Source organism: Anser anser, assembly GCF_964211835.1.
Source record: "Anser anser genome assembly, chromosome: 1".
NCBI lineage: Eukaryota > Metazoa > Chordata > Aves > Anseriformes > Anatidae > Anser > Anser anser.
This window is the reverse complement of record NC_139720.1, coordinates 116,279,377-116,305,609: the sequence shown is the minus strand read 5'-3', so window position 1 is coordinate 116,305,609 and position 26,233 is coordinate 116,279,377. Positions and strand designations below refer to the sequence as shown.

Sequence of the window (26,233 nt, the reverse complement as noted above, 5' to 3'; positions counted from 1 at the left end):
CGCTGCAGAATACTGATGTAGACAAGTCAGTCTCTAAGCTTCAGCAAATGAGACAGTTGCCTAGGGCAGAGACTGCCAAAAGGGGCTAAATGTCCTTGGCCACTCTCTCCGTTTTCCCACTGCATGGGAGAGTCTTGGGGGGTGTTCACAACAGCCTTCACTTCACCAGTATGTCTAGCACCAGGTATGTGCAATGCAAATTTTTGCTTTTTGTAATGTAACATAAAAGTGACCACTCCAGGTGCTCTTGTATGACGGGATGGTCTGGATCATGGATGGTCTAGACCACGAAAGAAATTGCTATGGACATTTTATTCTCTCCAAAGTCTCATAAGTATTATGTTCTGCAGTTCCTCTGGCAATCCTGTATTTCTTTGTCCTGCCTTTAAGGAGCAAACGCAGCATGCTGCTGCATCTCTGAGCTCAGCAACGGTCTGCCCTTTGGGAAGGGAGCTGTTGTATTGCTCTCTGCTGTGCAGGCCTTGAGAAAAATTACCTAGCGTTCCGTACTAAAGATTGAGTGCCATGGGGCTGTGACCTATGCTTGTGTGTATATAGGTAAAGGGAAGGCAGAGGAGAGAGAGATGAATAGCATTCCTATTAATTGCTCCTGCTCCTCTTTGCTGAAAAACGTCTTCTTGGAGAGGTGGTTCAGCAGTGGGTGACTGCAGCAGAATATGAATGGGGACTATATGGTCTTTATGCTACCCTTTGTAAATGGATTATTGCCTTGTGGCTGTGGTTTACTGTCACTAGCATGATCAGCTTGTAAGCAGAAGGTTGTGCCTTCCAAGCAGTTTCCTAAAAATGGAAAATCTCTCTTGTGTATGCATATTTAAAAGGGAGATACTGCTTTTATTATGCAGACAGAACACATATAAAGGTAGACGAGGGCTCCATATAACACGGTTATCTTTGAATTTTCTTTCAGACAAAGCAAGCAAGATTGGGAGCATATTTCTGTGTGGAGATTAGAGAAATGTGTGTCTCATCTAATGATAAGCAAAGGACATCTGGTTATACCATCCATCAGTCTATTGCCTAGAGCAACAGATATTCAAGTTTGACATCTCTCTCTTTTGGGAGGGGGAGGAAGGAGAGGAGAGACTGTTTTCTCAAAATACAGGAGCTGAAGTTGTTGGCTTCTTGTGAGGTTTTCCCCAAAATTATTTCTAGTTGCATTTGCTGTGTTCACTGCTTGTGAACACTACTTAAATAGATGATCATGTAATACATCCCAAAAGATTATATTAAAATAATTTGAACATTAAGAAGGTTAGAACATTATTTTTAAATATTTTTCTTGCTTTAAATTACAGAGGATTCTTTACTTGAGAAATACCTTTTTTTTTTTTTTGTTAATGTTCCAAAAATATCCTAAAAGATAAAAACATTTTATTTAGGCTTAAATATATTGGAAGTGCTCCTCTAAATTTCAACATGGGTCAGTGGATACTGATTGACCTTACTAAAATCAAGAAGAAACTTTTCCTACATGGTGATGTACAGCTGGAGCTAGTGTCAAGTACGTGATGTTTGTGAGTCACTGCCTTGAACATAGCTCCTCTCTGGGCCGTTAATAATGAGGCAAGGGTATGGCAATGTATAAAATTGGTTGTGTTGAGTTTTATGGAAGGTTGAATCAGAAATGGATATCATTAGTTTTAAGAGATTTTCTTATGAATTTTTAGTGTAAAAGCATGTCTGCACACATTGAAGAAAATTTTCAGTTGAATCTAAAATCTTCAATGCCAAGCCAGTTCTGTTCATGACAGAAACATTTCTGCAGGTCTCCGTGTTGACAGATAACTCATTTATTTCAGGTAAAATTTGTTTTCTGTCTGCCTATATCTTGGTGGAAATGGCAAATACAAGTTTGTACTTGTGCATTTAATAGAACTGAATATGGCAATGACTGATCTGATACTTTAGTAATAGATAAAATGAATCTGTAACTACGGTTTTTATTGCAACGGTGTGAATAATTGAATTTCTGTTCTGTTTGGCTACAAAACTAAATAACATAATTTTTTGGAGAACAAAACCAAAACAAGATATGAATCAAAAATACATTTTTTTCCCATTTTTTCCTCTGTGTATGGGACAGAAAAGATAGAATGCTTCCCGTGAATAACACAAAATATGTCATTCACGTTGAAGCAAAACCTTTGTTTGACCTATAAGTGTATTTTTAGCTAAAGCAATAAACTACAAAGGAATAAATTTGAAAACAATTGTTTGATTTTGTTATTTAAGACAGAGAATATCTAACTGTCTATTACATTCTTCAGAATTCAACTTTTTTCTTCTGTTCTTCCCAAAACTGCTATCAGCAAATGTCTTCCACAAGCTCAGACCAATTTCAAACCTAATTCTATTTTGAAACATACATCTCAGTTTGGTTTCTGTGCACTAGAGGGCAAGTTCTTTAGATAGATGTCTGCCTGCCTCTATTTTTACATTTTTTTTTTTTCCAATTTGTATAGCACTGATGGAATCCTTCATAATTTTCATTTGTACTATACCGAGCACCTAGCACTTTCTGTTGTGGGAACAGTTTTATAATCATATTGTGCTGTCCTATTTTGCAGATGCAAAAATTATAATAAGCAAAGAGGAGAGCAAGTCAGTGTTTTTTTTTTTTTTTTTTTTTTTTTAATTCAGTACTTATTTGCTGTGGTGCAGGGATTTATAAAATCCCCGCAGAAGATAAGTAACTTAATTTCTGGCCCTTCAGAGCTTAATTGCTGCAGTTTAAATGCAAATGTTATTATTTGTTCTATATTTAAATAAAGATTAACATTTCAATAGTAGGTGTTGCTTGAGAAGCTGGGCTTTCTTTTTTCCAGTGTCTAAAGTTACAGAAATAAGATCTTGAAGGTGAGAAAATAGGTATTGGAAGCATCCAAAATCATTACTGTTCCATGTACATTATGAAGTAATAGTTTTTCTGACTCATATTTTGTGAAAGAAGCATGGTTTTCATTTATTTTGTTTTCAGTTTGATGTGTTTTGAAATGTATGTAGTTCACTTTTCTTTTTTTTTTTCACTTACATGTTTAATCTGCTGTAAGTACAGCTTTTGTATTGACTAAGATGCTATAGAACTATAAAAAGCTGGTGCAGAATTAAATAGTGGAATACAGGTGGTGTGGAATACAGTGGAAAACAGTGGAATACAGGTTGTTAGTATGTGGTGTTGGAGGACTTTTTAAAACCTTGATAAAAAAATGAAGATAAAACCTCCTCCAGCTAGAAAAAAAAAGTGGAAAACACAAAGATAAAGGTATGCCTTTGGAGAGCTCATAGAAAGTATATGAAGTTTAGGACTAAGTAACAGATCAAGAATTAAATTAAATGACTTACAAACAAAATTCCACTTTCTGCTTAGAAACTTGCAAGCTCCAGGTCAATTTAGGAAAGTCACTGGGTTGGATGTTAGAAATGGAGAGTTTCTGAATAAACTAAAAATATCTAATTTCTAAGGGCAAATTTTTCTTCAGGCTTGTTTTCTTATTTCATCAAAAATTGTTTGCAAGGTAATAATATCTAGCGACTCTTCTATGAACTTGAAGATAGCAGTATCTAATGTGCTTACAATAAATATAAAAAGCTTAGAGGTACTTCACATTTAAGTTGTACTGTTATATTGTTGCAAATGCACAGCTATAATGGAAGTAAAAAGCTGGAACCTCCAGGGCCCTAAAAGATCCCTAAACCTTAGAAGTCTCTTGTCTGTGCAGGCATAAGCTTAGCATGCCAAAGCCTATTGCCTCTGAGGGCAGTACTCTGTGACAACAGGACACTTGGACAGATATCGGGTAGGAAGGATGGCCTTTCCTCAAAGCAAGGATTAGCTTTTTTGTGTAAACGCATGACGAACCAATCAACTTGATCATGAGAGAGGGCAACAAATCACTTCCCAGCCAAAACAGGTGAGCTCTCACTATGCTCCAGCACAGGATGATCATAAAATCATAAAGGTTGGAAAAGACCTCCAAGATCATCTGGTCCAGCCATACCCCTACCACCAATATCACCCACTAAATCATGTCCCTAAGCGCCACATCCAACCTTTCCATAAACATGATGTAACTTTGTAAGCTGAGCATGGCTTTTTATTATTTATTTTAACCACTTTTAACCACAGTTCAGCATCTGATTACAAAGTAACTGTCTTATGAGGAATGATAACCTGTTTCTAAGGCCCATTCTAATTATACACTAACCTTGAACTCTTAAATAATCTTTGTTGTGTAGTTAGAAATTAGATTCTTGTTTGAGATACCGTTATACTTTACAATATATTTTTTCTCTAGCTTTGCAGAGATATAAGGAACAGGAATGAAAGAAAGGTACATTTAAAAATGGACTAAGAAGGGGAACGGGGAAAGGAGGAATTAAAAGAAGGAAGTGAGAGAAATACAGATGAAGGTGTATTAGTAGCAGCATTTCTCCTGTGGTATCTTCTGTCCCAGAGGATCTTAAAAAGCTTTACAAAAATGTTCAAAGTAAAAATGCAAACTTCTCTGCTAACCTCTGTATGGGTAGGTGCAAAGAACTTCTACTTAAAAGCCCTACAATCCATTCTAATTCCACACTGAGTGATAGATGTCCACAAAGATTTGACCTTATCTTTTTCATCTGCAAAAATGGCCTTTATTATCCAGATCTGTTTTTCCAAAGACTTGGTACTATCACTTGGTTAGTTTGGATACGCAGAACATAGTTCTATCATCCTGGTGTTTCTTCGTGTGATTTTTTGAGTCCTGTGCAAAATATTCACATAGAGATGAAATCAAAATGAGTGACCTTATAAGTAATATCTTAGAAAACTTTGCTAATTTTGAAACTTCAGGAGAATCTCTTCCAAAAAAATCACACTGGTTACTGAAATGTATAGGGTGTCTGTCACTACTGATTAGTGTGTTGCTCTGGTCAAAAAACAGTATCTATTTGGCTTGGGTACCATGCAAACACCAAACAAAGAAAGTACTATAATCCCTGTCTCTATGGTGCGGGGTAGATGAGCGTATTAGCTAGGTCTGACTGCAGATTGCAGTGTGTTGCTTCTTGCATTAAATGAGCAGTTCAAACATTGTGTTTGCAGTTTAAGTTTCAAGAAGAAGAGTGAATGATCACCAAAAGGAGACTTTTGGGTGAACCTCTGTGTTCATCAGTCTGAGGAGGAATCTCTGAAGGATGTATGGAAGCAGGGATGAGGGCAAAAAGGAATTGCAGAGCCCAAAGGAGGACAGCGCTCCTGCAAGATGATCGTGGTATTTGACTTGAAGGTATCTAGTAAGGAGAAAAAGCAGGAGTACTAGCCCTCAGCTTTGCATGAGGGGTGTTGCAGGATGCTGATTGGAGAAAGTTGAGTTTAATGCAAGGGGAGAAGGCATTAGAGAAAGTATCTGCAGTGAGACAGTAAGAAGTAAATTCTCATGACTGCAAACTATGCAAACTATGCATTTGATTAGCTTTGAAATGAAAAGGTCTCCAGATGGAGAGAGCACTGACTTTGTAGTTTGCTAAAATGGCAGGTGACATGTAGTCACAAGTAATTAACTGTAATTCTAAAGGCTGTGCTCCCACACAGAGTGGATGGACAGAGGGTGGGCATTTTAGTGCATTCAATCTTTAAAAAAATGAAAAGTAAAAAATAAAAAAATTGCCTTCACAAAATTCAATATTTTCTTTGCTTTATAAAATCTCCTGCTTCACTGCTGTAATTGTAGGCAGTTATTTGATCTCTCATTTCTGACTTAAGAAATTCTTATCTTTATGCTTAAAATTATACCAATGTGAGTTAAGTAGACTACTGTGGTATGATCACCACTGTGTAATAGATATGCAAAGGTTAATAATGCAGATGGCCTTAAGACATCTTGAAAATCTCTTTTTAAAATGAAGTGTGGATGCCAAATGAAGTGCGGATGTCAAATTTTATCAATTCTGTTTGCTTTGATAGAGACAGTGACAACGGTATACAGGTACAGACATTAAGGAATGTGCTTACAGACTTAAATTTGACAGACTTCTCTGAGCATTGTTCCTGCATTGCAATTATGTATCTTCAGAAATATTCATGAAAAGATAAAAAATCATGAATTCATTAAAACAACTATCACTCCGGCCTTATGTTTACTACTAAGTGCAAATATAAACTAAGAAATATAGGAACACCTTTGAGCTTTTAAATCTCTGAAATTTTAGTGAAGGCAGTTCTTCAGATCTTTGTGCAACAAAATCTGTCTTCATCTAGGAGGTACTTTTTTATTTTTTGATTTATTTATTTGGTATGTGTGTAGGAAGGCTAAAAGGAGTTGTGTTTCATTAGAAAAAAAGTCATTGCTCACAGTAGAAAGCAAGGTTTACTAAACAGGTCAATGCTGAGATCGAGTTTCTTCTTTTTGACTGTGGAACCATTCTTCTACTCCTGCTAGCGCTAACTCTAAGATGACACATTATTTTCTCCCATATATCACTACTGTTATATTTTAAGAATTACTGATAACGTGGTATATGTTTTGTATTTTAAATTAGAGAAAACATTATCCTCAGGGAAAGACCTGCTTTCCTCTGCCTTTTCTTTTTCCTTTTTTTTAATTTTTATTTTTATTTTTTTTTCCCCCAGCACTAACCTTCCACTTTCTTGTTCCTGTTGATGTTGAAATGGGAGACCATAAGGATGCACTTCAGAGATACCTTGCCAACAGCTAAATCTTACTGGACAGAGTGCCAGTCTCTTCTGAAATTATAGGATTTATGGCTAGTTCTTGCAAGTTGTTCCTCTGATGTGTTGGCCTTTTTTTTTTTTTTTCCTCATTGAAAGATGTGATCTGATATGTAATTCTTTTCTGAAATTGCCTAATCTATAATAATATAAGGAATAGAGTATTAGATACATTCTAAATAAGAAGGTTTGAGTGGTATTCATAGGAATAGAAAACTACCTCTAAATATATCTTAGTTTTGGGGAAGACAATTACTTTTAAGTTAACCTGCCTGAAGGGTTTGCTTGGGAAGGTGGGTGAAGAGCTGCAAACTTCAAAACAAGTAAGGTGGAAATAGTTCCATAGAGGAACACCAAATTCAGTTTGTTAACTACAGTCTAATGCAGTGCAGATTCAAATCTTACAGTCCCTGTCCCTTTCTAGGATCAGAAGAGCCTTGAAAAGATTATTTAGAAATTTACTTCTGAAAAACATTTACTGTCAGGTAAAGTATGATTCATGCAGTTAGAATTAGACAAGACTTTCCCTTTCCCTTTCCCTGTGGAGAAACTGAGCCTGAACCTTTTGGACCAGTAGCGAACCCTTGCATATAACTGTACATCCTCACCAAGTGACATTTGTGACATTCCCTTGAAATTACTTGTATAGTGATAATGTTCTGGTCCATCTGAAAGGGAGAGGGTGCTACAGGGTAATATTATTTCTTATCATCCTCCAAGGACGTTGTCCAGCTTTGGGTCAAAGGAAGAGGTATCACGTCTGCCTTCCCAAAATTCTTCCTGCAACTGCTCTTCAGGATATTTTGTTATCATCTGTCTTTATCCATTGAAATTTTCATGGGTTGAGTGTAGATATTCAAGTACTCTTCAATACCATGAGTATTTGGCCACCTTTAGCTGAAAGGTTTGGCTCATGTTGACATTTATGTCTCAACTTTGTTTCACTATGTTGTTTACATAGATCCAGTGCCTAGATCCTGGACTAAACTTCCTGCCCTTCCTAATCACAGTGCAAACTCAATATGGCTTTGCGTTACTCCTTCCCCACGCAAGTCTCCAACCTACGCCTTGTCACCTCTGTTTCCAAGGTCTTCAGAGGCAAATGAGAGGAATACTCATTCTGCTCCCACCCTTCTGTACCCTATATACTGGCAATGAGCTACACACCTGGTTTAATCATTCTGTCCTCAGGCTGAGATGACGCAGCCAACCCAGGACTTTCATACAATTCCCTTTCACATTAATTTCTGTCTCATGTCTTAACATTGGCAGCCTCTGAAGCAATAGCAAAAAAAGGATGAATCTCCAGGAATGACATAATGTGCCCTGCTTGACCACCATTTTAGTAAATTTGACTTGAGAGTAGCTTGGGCCCATTTACTATTATTCTTGGCAAAGAAACGTGTTCTTTGACCCCTAATGCTTTGCAATCTTTCTGTTTTGTGCTTGTCATTGTTTTTGGCTAGGACAGTGTTACTTTTCTTCATAAAGGCTCACATAATCCTATGTTGTGGATTTTTGATGGGAATAGCAGTGATAATACACCAATGTTTTTAGCTGTTGCAAAGCAGTGCTTACACTGAGCCAAAGGCTTTTCTGCTTCTCATGCTGCCGTGCCAACAAAGAGGCTGGGGGTGCACCAGAAGCTGGAGGGGACACAGCCAGGGCAGCTGGCCCAGACTTACAAGAAGATGTCCCATACTATGTGGCGTCATCCTCAGCAATAAAAGCTGGGGTAAAGAAGGAGGAAGAAGGGGGGTGTTCAAAGTGATGGTGTTTGTCTTACCAAGGAACTGTTACACGAGATGAGCCTACCTGCCGATGCAAAATAGTGAATTAATTCCTTGTTTTGCGTTGCTTGCATGCACAGCTTTTGCTTTACCTAGAAAACCATCTTTACTTCAATCCATGAGTTTTCACACTTTTAACTCTCTCTTATCCCACCTGGGGATAGTGATCAAGTAGCTGTGTGGTGCTGAGCTGCCTGCTGGTTCTAAAGCACAACAGCGCTTTACCTTGTTTGTTTGTTTTGATAGCCAGATAACATACCTTACAGTTGCTGTAGACCTCTGCTACCATAATTTTTCTTTAAAAACTCTCTTAATTCCCAAAGGTATGTTAATTTTTTCCTTGGCTTCTGCTCTATTTCTTCCATGTATAATACCTGTTGATCTTTTTTTTTTTTTTGCTTACATTCGTGTCTCTGCACATCTCTTAGAGGCATCTCTTGGGAAACATTTTCTCTTTCTTCATGTTTTAGTCTTGAAATCAGTACTTGAATGTAGCTGTATTTTACAGATTGGCTATTTTGCTATAATTAAGCTTCATGAATATGAAGATTCATGTAGTATTCCCATGGTGTCCTACAGTTAGGTTTAGCAGTAAGATTTTCTCATCTCACTGTAACCCATTATCATGTCACTTTCACTAAATTGTAACACCATCAAAATTCTCAAGAAATGCAGAGTACGTACTGGCTAATTTTTGTTTTTTATTTTTTAAGCCTACATATACTGCAATGGTTGTTTAGCAGACAGTGGGGTGGGAAAAGGGAGGAAAGGGTTGACCAATATCTGAAAATCATTTTACTTACAACTTTAGAAAGAGTTTGGAATTTAATAAAGCCTATAAAAATAGATAGTGTAGTCTACTGAACAAAGCCATGGACTCTAAGTTTTGAGCCCTGATTGAATTTATAGGACTATTTCTGACTTTCTGTATGGTTGACTTGGACTGGGGCCCTTTATATCTTTTTGCCTTTGAGCAGGTTCCACCTCATGTTCTTTCTCTATTTCCTTATTTATTTATTTGTAAAACAGCGTAAGATTTTCACAGCAGGTACTGGCTTTAATTACATGTCTACACCACGCAGTGCAAGTGATGCCATTCTCAGCTAGCTTTTAGGCAGCAGTATCGTGCAAGTAGGGATTATATTGGAAAACTCAAAATATACTTCCTGGGACATTTCTGAATATGTGGAGCATAAATTTATCCTCTGCACAGGAGTGAATTAAATCTCAAGCAAAAGCATGCATGGTATCAAGTTGTCATAGGAAAAACAAAACAACAAAAAGTATTTTCCTTCTACAAAATTTTAAAAACTTCAAAGGAAAATATAACAATAAAGAAGAAAAGCATTGAGAAATAGGCTGAAAATACTGTATAACATTAAAAAAAAGGAACAGTTACATTTTTAAAAAGTGTACATACCTACACACAATTTTTAAAAAGGATGTTGTATATATTGATGGAATTGGAATTGTAGAAATTTTTATTCTGCTTTTCCATATAGAATTAGTGACTTCAAAACATGACCTTCAGAAATTGTCTTTAAACTTCTAGAGTTATCTAGCATAATAAATAAGGAATCTTTCCCACCCTCTTGCCTCCTTTTTATTTTTTTTTTCCAATAATATTTCTGACTCAAAGTATTGATATAACTTGTTAAGAGATAATTATATATGTTTCAGAATAACTTGCAGATCAGTTTTATAACTTTCATCTGGTTTATATTCCACATATAGTTTTAGCTTTCATCAGTATGCAATTTTGGTGTATGATAGGGAGGTCTCATGCTAATCAGATTTACTTATTCCCTCAAAATATAGTACAGGACATTAATTTCATGCTATTTCAAAATGTATTAGCCAAGCACCAATTCCATTCAGAATCACAGAAAGGCTGATCTGGGATTTGGAGGAAAAAAAAAATCCCTGAAAGATGGCAACATAATTTTCAGTTTTATAAAACTAGGTCTTGTCAGAAAACCTGATCTCACTCTTTCTTTTAAAATTGTTTTAAGATTCAAAAATATGCTAGACAAGAAGTACTATGATAATGGACTGTAACATTAAGTAATTAACTTACTGTCACAAAAGTGATTAAAACATTTATCAGCAGACAGAAACTACACAGAACTTTCTAAAATAGTTTTGAAAAACCACCCCAGGCCACATAATATGCTTCAAAAGTAATAAGTACCGTGAGTCTCTTCTTGGCTCAGTGTCTGTCAATATATTTATCACCTGGAAGGAAACATGAAATAGTTCTTGCTAAAAAGTATCTCATCTTGAGAGCCTACATGCTAGGCAGTGAAGGCAGGAAATCTTGTTCAGACAGGGTGGCACTTGATAATATAGGACATATTGTGCACAAGAGTGACCTAGAAGAAAGTCAGCATTGGCTCCAAACTAGGGTTGGAGCATGGCAATATTTCTCCATCATTTGGCTGTTTTAAGATAACTGAACACGAGGCTGTGAAAACAACTGTAAGAGTCAAGAAGGGAGGGGAAGAGTTCAGATGTCTGTTTCCTACTCTGTGTCTTAGGATAGCCCAATGAATGGAAGCTGTTGAAGACTTGCCAATGCTACTAGCCACCTAACAAACATTTAGAGAAAGGATTAAGAGTGGTGATCCAAATTATGCTTAACAACTACGTTTTTCTCAATAAAATAGGCTTCTTTGAACGCTTTGGCTGTTTTAACATAACAGAAGTCATGTTAGAAGCAAAGAATGTGCATATGGGCTGGAATGGGGTCTTACTTGAGGAAGGTGCTTTGGGATGGTGTGTGCGTGTAATTTGGCCTGCACTAGTGTGGTGAAACAATTAAGCTGCCATGAGAAAAAGTGAATACTAAGTAGAGAGAAGATGATAATATTTGGTATTTAGATTCAGTGACAAATGCAGCTGAATTTCATATTCTGGATGGTGAACTCTTTGAGAGAGTTTAGTAAATGATTTGGGTTCTGAAAAACTGCCCCAAAAGGAGAAACTGAAGGAGTTTCCTCTTCAGCTTCTTATTGATTATCTAGATAGAAATTATTTATTCAGAGATGGTGAGTAATACCAATAGCTAGAAGGTCTGTGAGGATAAAATGCAAAGGCTGAAGCTAGTTAACAATGTGAGTGAGAATAAATGCAAAGTTTTAACAATGAAAACAGTCCTTTAAAACTTAGCATTTATATCAAGGTGTAATGACTTGCAGAAAGATGTGCTCTAGCACAACAAGAAATTATGAGCTTGGATCACCAGGGTAAAAATATGAGCTATATTGAGACTGATGATTATTTCAGATCAGTTAAAAAAGAAGTCTCTCTTAAAAAAGAATAAATAAAGAAATAATAGTGTGCTGTCCAGGGTACTGAACATGAAAACCATTTTGTCATGCAATAGGAAAGATATTGTTAAAAAACTTAAAATGCAGCGTCAGTTTAATATAGAAGTGTACACTGAAGAAAAAAAAAAGCTGAATCACTCTCCCATCAATTAGTATATTCGCTTCTGTGCATGTTGTTTGCTGTAAGACATTCCTTTTTCCCCTCCCCCTCCTTCTCTCCAGTCTTCCCACCTTCCTCCATGAGTGAGAATATTTGCTTCTGTGTAACCATTTGTTTGTTCATTGGCCAAGCATGGCAAGAGGCATAAATTGTGCAAAAACGTAATTTCAAAATAATAGCCTTATTTCTGTCCTAGAATGAGCAACTTCTCAAGGACTGATTTTGATATATTATCCATGTCAGCTGTAAAAAAAGCTCTGTAGAGAAGAGATTGTCCAATATGTCACGCTATATTAAAAACAGTATTTTTTTTCTGATATGAACTGGTGCTCTGGAGGGGTGGAGCTGCGACTGTTCAACTCATTAAGCTCCTCTCAAGGTAAATTCCAAACTGGATTTCAGAAGTGCTGCTTATTTCTGAAAATATCCTTTTCAGACAATAATTGCTACATTTAAGTCAGAACACAGAATGAACTGTGCAGAATGTTACAGAATACAATGTTCTACAGACCTGCATTTAATTTACTGTGTCTTCTTGGGAAAGTAATAATTTTGTTCTCTTCAGAAAACAAACAAACAAAAGTAAGAAAATTTTCCTTTTCTCACTTGGGGTCATACATCAAGCATGTTTCTTAATGTTTGTTTGCATTTTAACTTTGCCATCTCTCCTTGTTTTGGGTAGCCGCAATATCAGTGAGCTCAGAGAAGGTCATGCTCTGTACATGTGTCAGGCTTGATTGTAATACCATGCTTCATTCCTAACTTTTCTTTTCCCCTGAGGACAGACAGGCAAAAAGATTACGTTTAATATCACAATTAGCTTTCCTGAAGCGATCGTGCCAGAAGAAAGATACAGCCAATTGATGGTAGAGATACTATAAAAATAAACTGTCCTGTTCTCTGAAAAAGTGTGTATAGGAAACTGTAGGAATTGTTCAGGCCATCTTTTTGCACTGAAGTACATAATAATGCAATTTAGTTCAATCTTGTCAGCTTGAGGAGGTATTTAAAATAAAATGAAATAAAATGCAGCTCCAGCTTGTTTGACAGCCCTGTGACTGATAGGGGTAAGTGACAATAGCTTTTTGCTCAATGCACACCAGGGAGTGTCTAGAAATCTTGTGGAAGAAAAGATGGAAATGCAGTGGTGTCAAGTTGGCTGGGGAGCTGAAGAGACTGGTGGTGTTGCTAAGAGATAAATGGGATGCATAGACTTCAGCCTGTGAAACAGCGAAAACAAAAGTAATTAAAATAAAATGAGGAAACGTTAAGACTTCCAATTTCTTGTTTGGGTATGATCAAGTGATTTTCTGTGGTTTATAAGGTGGCAAGGTTTCCAGTTAGAATTCTTCAGCCATATGGAATGAGTGATATATACTCTGTTCATACGTAAATACATGAAGTGTTGGTTTTGGTTGCAGGTGACCAATAGCATGAGAATATGACACAGTGGCCCATGTTTGATCTAAGTAGTTTAGATGGTTAGTAGTTGTGTATAAAGTTCAGAATAGCTGTAAAAATAAAAATAAATAAAAAATGTTGGTCTGACAGTCTGACCTCATGCCTGCTGAGTTAGTTTATCAATCTGCAGCTTAGTGAAGATATTTTCCATATGTTACTGGTATTGCTTTTTTTTTTTTGTGTGTGTGTATGTGTGGGTGTGTGAAGGCCTAAAGAAAGCAGACATTTCACCCCCAAAAGAATAGGCAAGTGAACTTAAAAGTGATTGCTACAGTATACAAATTCTAACATTTATTTCAAAGGATTTTGTTGTTCATGCTAAAATTCTAGGCCACCCAGGTAGTTTAGGTCTAGAATGTTCCTGATTTCCTGATACTTATTAAATTCAGCATGTAAATGTGCAGAGTTCTATTACAAGACTTGGTATGTGAACGAGACACCTTGGGTCCATGAATGATGTTGTTTTCCTTCTTCCTTGGATGGAAGGGGGCAAAGTTTAATATCACATAGACCTAAGTATCCATCAGAATGGAAGAGTTTGAATGAGCAGGTTTGGAACAGCTTGGAGACAGCTTAGCTTTTCAAAAATAAGGCTTAGACTGGTAAAGAGTAACTCTCAGACTAAAAGGAGATGTTCTTGTGGAGTTTTCCAAACGTATTTGAAATCTACGTGGACAGGACTATATAGCTTTCATAGATGTTTTGCAGTAACTCTGATCAGGCAACAAGTAGTTTTCCTTTCAATTTATTCATGACCGTACTTCCACTCTGCCATGTTCTCAACACATTGCAATGGAATTTGACATTGAATAACTTCTATAATCTGGTTACAACCCTAACAAATCTCTGAAGTGATTTAAACTTTTTTTTTTTCCTGAATTGCCTGCAGATATAATATAATAGCTTAAATATAATAGCTTAAATATAAAGTCTAAGCTGAAAGTTCACGTGCCAGTGGGGGTTCAGTAACATTTAATTGATAGGCTTAAATGACAACGTTTTCTGCTCTTCAGATGGCCACCACTAGAACCGTAACTGCATCTGATGTTTTATGATGTTCATGATAAGATATATTAATAGAAAAGGTCTGACAAGGGTCTTGAAAATATGTGTCTAAAAACAACTGCCTGAACAAAATGCAACTTCTTGAAGATGTAGCATTGGCCAGAGAGATAAAATTTTTTTGGTATTTATAGGTGCTTTGATTACACCACTGTTTTCTTGGACTTTATGATGGAAAAAATGGCTATCACCTTCTAGAGAAAACTGATGTTTGCCGAGTTGTTAACACAAACAGCTTCATAAGGCTGGCTGTTTGTCATTTGAGACAGTGAAGATTGTCATTGGTGTCAGAAAGAACGGTATTATGCCAAACACAATGGGCTGGGCAGGGGTGGGGGCAATGGCTCACAGGCCACTGAAACGTGGACTAATGATCAGTCTGTGCCTTCCCTTCTCTGCTGCCATTGTGGTACTGGTGTTGAGATAATTTAATGATGGCAAGGGATGAAAGATACCAAGGAAAATGGGTGGGAGGGAGTCTTTTCTCTGAGAAATGTAAGGAAGATGTGGGAAGGATGGTCCTGGAGCTGGGGGCCTTCTTTGGAGTGATGCAGTGTCAGTGTGCAGTAGGAAGAGAATAAGGTGCACTGGCTGAAGGACATGACTTGGGACTCTTGGGAAGATATGTCATGAGAGTGCATAATGGGTTGATTTTATCACATAAAATTTTGGACCATGCCTTGTTGGAGGAAGGGGCTTGGCTCTCCCTATGTATGCATATGTGGTACTTGCTCCTTTCTGTTTTTCCTTTTGCAGTGCATAGGATAATGGTATCAGAAATAATTATCCCTGATGAGATATTAATATTAGCAGAATAGTTTAACAGATCGCCTATTTGTACTTTGGTATTTCTGGGAAGTCAACGAGATTCACTCTCACTGACAAATACTCATATAAATTCACCCATAAATCCACAACACTCTTATTTTCTACCATCAGTTCAGTCAGTATACTTTATTTACCTGATAGTTGGCCCTTTTTTTCCCACAGTTAACCTTGTCTGTCTTACTCAACTCTTTCCATATGAAGTACGTTTGAAAGCTGATTTATTCTGTACTGAATAGGGAGTACATGGAGGCTCCAATTCTATGCATCATCCAGAGTCTTTTTATTAAATCAGCCATGTACATCAATAATCAAAAGAAAGACAATTTTTCCAAATCTATGGATTACTCATCTGAGTCCCCAGCTATGTAATCTAGTCTCTGTTAATCTAGTCTCTGTTCAATTTACCAGGAACCCATTGCCTTTGAAGCAAAGAATACTTTCCCAGTTCAACATGTTTAATATTACCCTTTCTACTTATCCACAGCACTGTGTAAAATATAAAATACACTTTGCCCTTTAAAATGGGTTTTCTTTAGCTTGGCTATCATTATGTTTCTTCATGAACCTATTTGTATTTATCCCTACTAATTAATATGGCAGTGGCTTATGCCCAGACATACCATGTTTACCAGGTAAGACATTAATGTGCCCATGTTAGACAGAGAACAATGTAAGTAATTCAGTGATATCAAATAAATAACTTCTGTGTGGCTTTGCTGATTTAAGAATACCACCTTTCTTTCATTTTTTCTGTTATGGCCTAAAAAGGGTATGATACCTCACTTCCTTAATCTGCTTTAAATCTGGTCTGAGATTTAAACCAAATTTTAGTGTCACATATATATATTTTCACTACAGCCTTCCTATATTAACTGCAAGCAACATAACCCATGTAGAAGAATTTTCCTCCTTCTCCTTCCCCCACAAACAAGCTCTCCTGTGGCAATTAGTCAGTGGTTAGGTGCTTGTATGGATGACTTTTGGTAACAAGCCTTTGGAACCCTATGGCTGTGAACATTTCTAATACACTCTAACTTAGAAGAGGATGCCATGAAGTGGAAGATTAAATCTTAATTTGAGCATGACTCGGACTTTGTCTTCCAAACCTTTTGCACAGAAAGTGTAACTGAAATTCTGTTTGTACTTCCCAGAGAAGTTATATCTTTACCCACAATTATTCTGTTTTAACCTTGAGGAGCAAATGAGCCAAATATATATATATCTTCATGAAAAATCTCCATGAAAGAACATCTGATGATAATAATAATAATTATTGTTTTTCTGAGACAGGGCTCATAATTGAGTCTTGATAGGCAGCAAGTGAGTCAGCAGAAACCTTATTCATCTTTTCCTGGAATAGGTGCCTCACCTTTCACAAAGGACCTTAATTTATTTCATCCTGCTGGAAAGCTCTCTGCTCAGGTTGCTTTTTGTTCTCCAGGACAAAAGTAGCTAGTTGTTTTTCTTTATCTAAGCACACTTCTGCTTATAATCCCTCCCTCCCTCCCTCCCTCCAAACAAAAATCCACCACTACCACCAAAACAACAACAACAAAAAAAGCAACCTTTAATATGTAATATTTTATAGCAGTGAATAGTGTGAAATGCTGATCATGGGGAAAGTGTCATCATCTGGTTCAGAGCAACTCAGATGATCCGAGCTCAGTTCCCATCTTTCCTACTGGTCTTCTCTATGACCTTTAGATAGCTAGTTAAATAAATTGGACACAAGTAGCTAACACCCCTTCAGCTATTTTGGAAATCTTGCTGGGTGCCAGCTTGTATCACTAGGTGCAAAATATGATAATGTTCCTGAAAATGTTGGCCACCATCATGTCTGATCTCTCTGGTTGTTCCTGTCATGCAAGTGGTAGCTACTAACAAGTGGAATGAAAAATGACTCTGTTCTACATTTCCTATATCTAATTATTTCATTTTCTTTTCTGAAAACAGACAGGGGAATGAAAAGCTTCTTGTGTGTGACAGTGGACTAGTTTATAATGAAGCAAGTTTTTGAAAATACCTTAGATTTTTGACATTTCTTCCAGAGAATGGCATATTAAAATGCTACTAGCTGGCTGGGAAATGTAAGTACTGTATTTGTCAGAAATTTCTTCAGGAACCTGGCAGAACAATGGTGCAATATATGACAAAGTACGATTAGTAACATCAATAACTTTATATTAGCTGTTATACTGGTGTCTGTTTTAGAACAGTTATTACAAGAGTGAATTGGCAAGGCAGCAGCTCTTCAATTTAACTTTCACCTTCATCCAGTCTTGCTGGTAAAACTCTCTCTTTCAAGTAATGTTTTCTCCTCCCTGTTCCTCTTGTGTGATGCCTATTAGTACTACCTGTACCTGTTGCAAAATTTACCTATGTACTAATTTTTGCAGGCCATAAAAGAAATACGAATTTCTTCGGACATTTTTAGAACCTCTATGTTCTTCATCATTACCAAAGCTCTAGGTGGAAGATAAAAATGGAAGAAAATGTTAAAAGACAAGGGAAGCAAGCAGATTAATTCTTTATAAAAGAGAGGCAATTAAATGGTTATACTTGAAGAACATGTTTTACGTTTGTCACCTCTACCAGACTCCCTTTTGATATTAAAAAAATATTGTAGTTAAAAAGACAGCTTTCCTTTGCTACCCTTCCCCTGTGGTAGTCACTGTAAAACTTGTTCTTTTGGTTCATTTTCCTTCTCACTTCACTTTTTTTCTCTGTGCATTTCTAATATGCATCTTCTAAAGAAGCTGTATTACAGGCTGGCAAGAAGCCTTTGGTTCCTCTTAATAAAATATCCGAAGCCAGCTGATGGGGCTGTGCTAAGTAATTACCCTGGACTCAGTGTGACTGGTCAGACAGCAAGGAGGTGTAAGGAGTAAGAAGTATCCCCTCCTGCTCTTCCTTCAACTGGAGTGAAGGTCTGCAATGGGCAGTGCTGAAGGGAGGAAGGGTCCAAGGGAACAGTCAAACTCTGAGGTTTCTCTATGTAGCGTAAGAGAAAAAATATGTGAGGAGGTATGAGGGAAAAAAAGATCTATCAGCTTACTAGGGCAGGTGAGTGCCTTTTATTTCTGAAGGTGGGGTTAGTGGCTAGTTGTAAATGTCCTTTGACTTCAGGGGAGACATAATACCATCCTATTTTTCTTGCTTAAACACTGTAATTGGTTTGCAAGGATACTTACTCTTGAGTGCTGGAAACTCTCTTTGCTAACAGTGACCCTCATTCCCATACACACTTTGGCTGAAATAAGTTGGTTTCTATAAAAAAAGGTGATATATCCATCTATAGTGCCAAGCAAGATTGGTCTCAACTGTCTTTCCACTTCAGCTTCCAGAAAAAACACTCCTTTTACATACAATAGGTATAGACCAGTGCAGAGATGAGCAACACAGTCTGAGCTCAAAACTATTGAAATCCTTTACAAACCATCTTCTTACCACATGTTGAAATATATCGGTTACAGCTTCTATTTGGGATGATCGTCAGAGTTTGAAAGTTAAGACTAGCAGTAACTGACATATTTAGTTGTAAGGCAAAACCAAATAGCTCATTGTATCACTCCTTGCAACCATGTACATATTCCAAGAGGGAATATCTTTGTTTCCTGCAATCCCTTAGCATAAAATGGAAGAAACAAATATAACAGAATGACAGTCTCTTCAACCAGTAAGTCATACCAGGGCATCAGTCACAGCTTTGAGAATAGGAACTTCTTCAAGAAGGATTTCTACTCATTTGGGTTGTTAGTAATTTAAAAACTAACTAAAACGACAAAAATGTTCCTCATTCCTTTGCCTTAATTTGGTGGGGGTATTAAAAATGGTGTAGCTAAGAAAAAACAAACAAAAAACTGGTCTCTGACTGCTCTGCATATTCCCCCCTGCTGCCTCCTGCACATGCCAACAACATGTCTTGGTAAGGTAGCTCATTTTATCTGACTGGTGTACCCCAAATACCTGAATATGTAACAAACCAACCAACCATGTCTTTTTCTCAGACTACTCATATCCTTAAATAGAGTCAGCACACAGCAGCAGAAGCATTTATGCAGGACATAATGCAGAGCAGGGACAGTAGCGGTGGGTAGTGCCAAGAGGCCAGTGCAGGTCTGAGACTAAGGAATTGGGTCTTAGGGTAGGAAACCCCGCTGTGAAGAGTGGAGAAAACCACAGCTTGGCTGCATGCATGGGATGAGGGTTAGTGAATCCCAGCAGCCAGAGGCATCTTGGCACACAGGAAAGCCATGAGGGAGTGTTGAACTTGAACTTTCTGGATTTCCCACAATTTTTAATAACTGCCTTCATATAGTGTATGTGTAAGTAACTAAGGAATGTTTTTCCTCTCATTCACTTCATTTTAATTTTAAGAGGAAAACAAATACCCTTTAACTTGAATACCCTCAGGACAGTCTTCATGGATAGTGTTTAATAAGGAAAGTTGTCACAGAACATTAATAAAACAAAGCTTTAATAGCGTTACCTTGGATCAGTCTTTGAAAGAAGAGAAGTTGGCAGTGAAATTACATTGGTCATCTATCTTTTCAGTCACTGGAAAAGATATTTCCCTCACAGCTGAGTCAGAACCAAGGAAGGGGAATATATGCTTTAATATTGGAGGAACAATTTGTTTAGTTTGCTCAGCAAAGAAGTTAGTGTTCTGGCTCAGTCAGCAAAAACCAGTTCATAAATACTTGTGGTGAGTCCATGTGAGTTTTGCTTAGAAGAGTAAAGGAAGATTTAACTGTGCTCTGCTTCCCTGGAAATAACAATTATTTGTACATGTTACTTGGTTGGTGATCTCCTGTTTTCTCTGGTCCTATTATTTTGTCCCATAACAAACTGAAATTCATTCGTATTTTCATGTCATTTAAACATTTTGTTACATATTCAGAATTGAGATGACCAGTCACATTTCACCATTTGCATTAGGTTGGCTCAATTTAGGCTTTATGGATGCTGTATCTTTATAAATAGTCCAATCGGAAAAGGTAAAGAAAGTTAATCTAAAATGGTCTCTAAACAAGTTTTCATTAGATATAGCAAAGAATTTTATTGTACTGCAAGCAAAGTTTTTGATTGTATATTTCAATTCATACTTTATCAGCGCATTAGCTTTGGTTTTAGTATTCATGCTCTTAAAAAAAAAACCAAACTTTGCATAACAATCTGAAAGTTCAATTTGTGCACCATAACTTGCAGTCCATTTGCCACAGAATCATTTTGTTTTCTCAACAGTTGTTTGACTTGTAGCACAGCTTGTAGTGGTGAGACTATAAAATGTGTGTGTATAACTTCTGTAGTAAAAGTGAGCTTTTTTCATTTTTGTAAGCTGAGATACATTGTTGAAATTCTTGTAAAGGAACCAGACGGTGGCTGCTTATTTCCCAGATGGTTTATTCATCAAACAGATTATGGTGCCTTTCTTTTTTTTTTTTTTTTTCCCTAGCCAGTGGGATTCCCTGACTTCTGCTGCATGCATTACATGGGATAGAAGTATTAAAAAAAAAAAAAGATATGGTACCCTTTTACTTCAAAAGATACATAAAGTTATCTTTATAAAAACATAGTGTGTTATTTGGTGAGCCCCAGCACTAGAATATAAATTAAGTTTTATCACATGCAACTCAGGTGCAGGAATTGAGCAGCACAAATCTCATGCAACTTGAATGAGATTCATACTCTAAAAGCAAACTTTAACTTCCTTTTACATGGCACATTGCTGTTACTGTATAAGCTCTTTTTCTAAGATGGTCATATTGATGCCTTTGTATTATATACATACATTTTCCCATCCTGCCAGTTCTATGTTTAAAACACCACCATCACCACCACCACCACCAAATCATAGAATCATAGAATATCCCGAGTTGGAAGGGACCCATAAGGATCATCAAGTCCAACTCCTGGCACTGCACAGGTCTGCCCAAAAGTTTAGGCCATGTGACTAAGTGCAAAGACCAATCTCTTCTTAAATTCAGACAGGCTTGGTGCAGTGACTCCTTCACTGGGGAGCCTGTTCCAGTGTGCGACCACCCTCTCGGTGAAGAACCTCTTCCTGATGTCTAGTTTAAACTTCCCCTGCCTCAGCTTAACACCGTTCCCGTGGGTCCTATCACTGGTGATAACGGAGAATAGGTACCTGCCTCTCCACTCCCCCTCGCGAGGAAGTTGTAGACTGCGATGAGGTCTCCCCTCAGCCTCCTCTTCTCCAGGCTGAACAGGCCCAGTGCCCTCAGCCGCTCCTCATATGTCTTCCCCTCTAGGCCCTTCACCATCTTCGTCACCCTCCTCCGGACCCTCTCCAACAGTTTAATGTCCTTTTTGTACTGTGGTGCCCAGAACTGCACACAGTACTCGAGGTGAGGCCGCACCAGCGCAGAGTAGAGCGGGACAATCACTTCCCTCGACCGACTAGCAATGCCGTGCTTGATGAATCCCAGGATACGGTTGGCCCTCCTGGCTGCCAGGGCACACTGCTGGCTCATATTCAACTTGCTATCAACCACAACCCCCAGATCCCTCTCTGCGGGTCTGCTCTCCAGCGTCTCGTTGCCCAGTCTGTACGTATAGCCAGGGTTGCTCCGTCCCAGGTGCAGGACCCGGCACTTGCTTTTGTTAAACTTCATGCGGTTGGTGACTGCCCAGCTCTCCAATCTGTCCAGATCTCTCCGCAAGGCCTTTCCACCCTCATCCGAGTCCACAACTCCTCCAAGTTTGGTTTTGTCGGCAAATTTGCTTGAAACACCTTCTAGTCCTACATCCAAATCATTTATAAAAATATTGAAGAGGACTGGCCCTAAAATGGAGCCTTGAGGGACCCCACTAGTGACCATCCACCAGCCAGATGTGGCCCCATTTACTACAACCCTTTGAGCCCTGCCTGTCAACCAATTGCTCACCCATCGTATGATGTTTTTGTTTAGCTGTATGCTGGACATTTTGTCCAGTAGGATCCTATGGGAAACCGTGTCAAAAGCTTTGCTGAAGTCCAAAAAGATCACATCAGCTGGTTTCCCTTGATCGACTAGATGGGTGATCTTATCATAAAAAGAAATCAAATTTGTTAGGCAGGACCTACCTCTCATGAACCCATGTTGACTGGGACCAATGACTGCATTGTCCCCCAGGTGCGCTTCAATAACTTCAAGGATCATCCTCTCCATAATTTTACCAGGCACTGACGTGAGACTGACAGGCCCGTAATTGCTAGGGTCTTCTTTCTTACCCTTCTTGAAAATTGGCACAACATTTGCCAGCTTCCAGTCCAATGGGACCTCTCCAGATTCCCAAGATCATTGAAAAATAATTGAGAGATGTCCCGCGATGATGTCAGCCAGCTCTTTAAGCACCCTGGGATGAATTCCATCCGGACCCATGGACTTGTATGAATCCAGGTGGAGCAGCAAATCCTGCACACGTTCAGGCGACCCTGAACGTTGGGAGTTTGTCATTCCCACCGTCATATCTCCGTTTTTTCCTTATGGGCTTCTACAATTAAAATTTCTCCTCTTGGACAAAAGTGGAATATTCTTAAAGTTGTTCTGAAAGCCATTCAAGAATACTATTCAAGTGTTGTTTAGCATGTAATTAATGATGCAGACTTCTGTGGAAGCAATGATGGAACAGTTCTGATCCTCTGGGCATCTTCCTTTGAAAAACTAAAACATACAAGAGCAGAATAGAAATAGAGTGTTATAATCAAAAATGCACACAGAAGAGATGCTTTTGGGTTATCCCATCTAACAAGTTTGTCATACTTACTTGAGGTTTATTGAGTAGAGTGTTATTTTGATTAGAGTAGAACAGTTCAGTTGGAAGTGACCTTCATAAATTATCCAGTCCAACTGTCTGACCACTTCATGGATAACCAAAGGTTAAAGTATATTACTGAGGGCATTATCCAAACATGTCTAGAACACTGACAGGCATGAGACATCAAACACCTGCACAGATAGCCTCTCCCACTATTATACCACTGTCACAGTAAAGAAATTTTTCTTAATGTCCAGTCTGAAACTCCCCCGAACCTCCCCTGGCACTGTTTTGTGACATTTCCATGTATCTTGTTTCCTCTTCTCCTCAGGAAGTTGCAGAAAGCAATGAGGTCACATCTCAGCTTCCTTTTCTGCAGACTAAACAACCCGAGTGTCCTCCCCTATCCTCATAAGACATGCCTTCCAGCTCCTATAGCAGCTTTGTTGCCCTCTTCTGGATGCTTTCAAATACCTTAACATCTTTTCTATATTGTGGAGCCGAGATATTAAACTATTCCTGTGTAGATCTAATGAACGGCATCTCAAATCTGTGCTTCAGCTTGAAGACCTTGTCTAAAACCTTAATTAGGGAAACAAAATAAACAAACAACAACAACAAAACAAGGCAGATGTCAAAGAACTCAAAAGTAATCAGAGATCTTTTTACCACTTTGTTAATAGATATTGAGTTATCAGCAAGCAGTTGTACTAATGTAGTGATACAGTACAAAAAGAAATGAAGTCCAGGTATAGATGTACAGATGCTTCAAATTGCTATACATCAGTACCAAGGTTAAGTAACTCTAAAAACCCTAGCTTTGAAATTTTCCACACTTATATGCACATTAATCATTTGACTAGGAAAATCCTTAGGAGCCAAAGATGGAGAGTGCCAAGTGTAATTAAGCGTGTGTAATTAAATATCGTTAAGAGTACGGTTTTACAACTAGACAGAAATTCCTTTTCTTCTGTGACAATAAGGAAAATGCTTCCCCCCCCCCAGATTTTTGTTGAAAATGAGAAAAGTGAAACTACTAGCATATTTATTTTATTCCATTTAAAGCATGGCTGAAGTGAAATATATCTTGCAGTTATTATGAATATAGTTTAAAAAAATACAGCTCTCTGACCTTGTTGCTATACCTTGTGGCTGGCTGAAGGGTGCTCCCAAGTGTTCAGGTAGTGAATAATATTGCAAGGACAAATTCCTGTTGCTGTTTGCTGGGCAGAAGCTTGACTTGATTTAGTGTCTCAGCTCCACTGGTACAGATGTTCCACCTTAAGAAACAAGGGACAGTTAGATTTCAGTTCACCACCTGATTAAAATAGCTTTCTATCCTATTAATAAATATAACCTTGATTCTACACCCTTCTTCTCTTTGTTTAGAAATTTCCTTAATAGCCACATACACATACCTAAATACACGAAGGTGCCAGCACCTTGCAGTTATGATCTTGCTAAATTGTTGCAGCCTTCTATTACTGCACAGGCTTTGCTTCTTCAGCCACTTTTAATGCTTTCTGTTTCTTTTTTATTACTATTTTGTTATTTTCTCCAGCTGCAGAAAACTATAGCTCTGTCTTGCTGCAGTAGTAATGGCTCTGCTTGCCCATTACTGCATGGCTGCACAGGGTGCAGTTCTGGAGTTGTTCTCCTTCCCTGTCAGGAGAAGCTGGAAGATACACCTGGCAACCTGACACATTCCATCTACCCACAGCTCCTCTACACTAAATGCATTCATAGCCTTGGCTTTCAAGCCTAGCTTGAAAGTAACAGTAAGGATCTTTGTATGTGACTTTCACAGCTACCGTTCTTCTCCTTATGTCTACTTCATACATATTAACTTCTGATACTGCAGCCTACAAGAAACTTTTGGAACTCCTCCATCAAGACCATTCATGGCTGTTTCAAGCCTCCTAATATGCACAGCCTCATAATTTTCATCCAAATCTTGTGATGTTGAATTTTTTTTTTCCTCTTTACCATCTCTTCTAGGGTTTTTAGAGGCTCTGGTCTTTAAGAGGTCAGTATGGAAGAAGGAAATACTATGAAGCACCTAGTACATATTGCTCTGGGAAAAGACTAGAGGATGTAACTAATGGATACTCGGAAGATAAAAGATTAAAATATCACCTACAGTCAAAGCTAATCTCACTTTTTCAGGGGAAGCCTGTCTCATGGTTACCATATATTTCAGGCCTTGTAAAAGCTGCTTCATGCAATGCAAGTGATGCTACATGTTCTTGAGTTTATTCATGTTCTCTTTACTTCTATGGCATGATAGAAAAACCTTCCCCTTTTCAGTTGCTGTGAAAACCACTGTCTATGAATTGTGAAAGGGAGTGGTAGAAACAGTGCTTAGTAGCTTTGTATCAGACAAAAAGACTGGCAGTAGGAGAACCGTCCAACTATAATGCTGTCCATGGCACATGGTTAATACTTGATTTACTAGCAATACTGAAAATTTGTTACTTTAAAGATGCTGCCATAAAGAGAGGAAGTTTTTTCTGAGACATTATACTTCTAAAAGAAATGGGAGATTATCTGCTGCTGCTTCTTTTAAGGTAAGCAGCCATATTTTATGATGGGACTTGTTCATATTTTCTTAGGACTTCGATAGTATCCTAAGTTCTTTCAACTGCTGTAGGGTTATACGTGTCATTACCAGTAAACTTAAATCAGTTACTGATACGCCTTATCCCCAACATTCAAATCTTATGTTAACTGCTGGGAAATTCATCAGTCTGTTTTTCAGGTTTGTTGCTTTGACTCATTATTTGGGAAAAAATAATTAAAAAAAGAAGTTGGAAGAAGGGAGGGATGGTTAGAGGGTTGATGAAAGAAATTGTGCTGGAAAGAGTTAAAGGAAAACAGAGGACATCTTCACATAAATGGTTGTTTGGACCTTGGCCTTCAGACATATTAAATCACTGATTGCATTCCTGGGGCAAAGCAGGCTTGATCTATTTCATGCTGCCTAGCACCTTGTTACAAGATGTGTTAAGTCTATAATGTCAGAAGGATATATTGATATAAACACTTGTATTTATTTATTTTTTTCTCTATTCACAACTTTATTAAATATATATATATATATATTAGA

At 37.8% G+C, this 26,233-nt stretch overlaps 1 protein-coding gene across 5 annotated transcripts in view; it reads left to right on the top strand.

The window, feature by feature from the left end:
• Window positions 1–26,233, top strand: part of DSCAM (DS cell adhesion molecule) — a 484,619-nt gene that overhangs the window by 108,648 nt on the left and 349,738 nt on the right. The gene's annotated exons all lie outside the window — the stretch shown is intronic.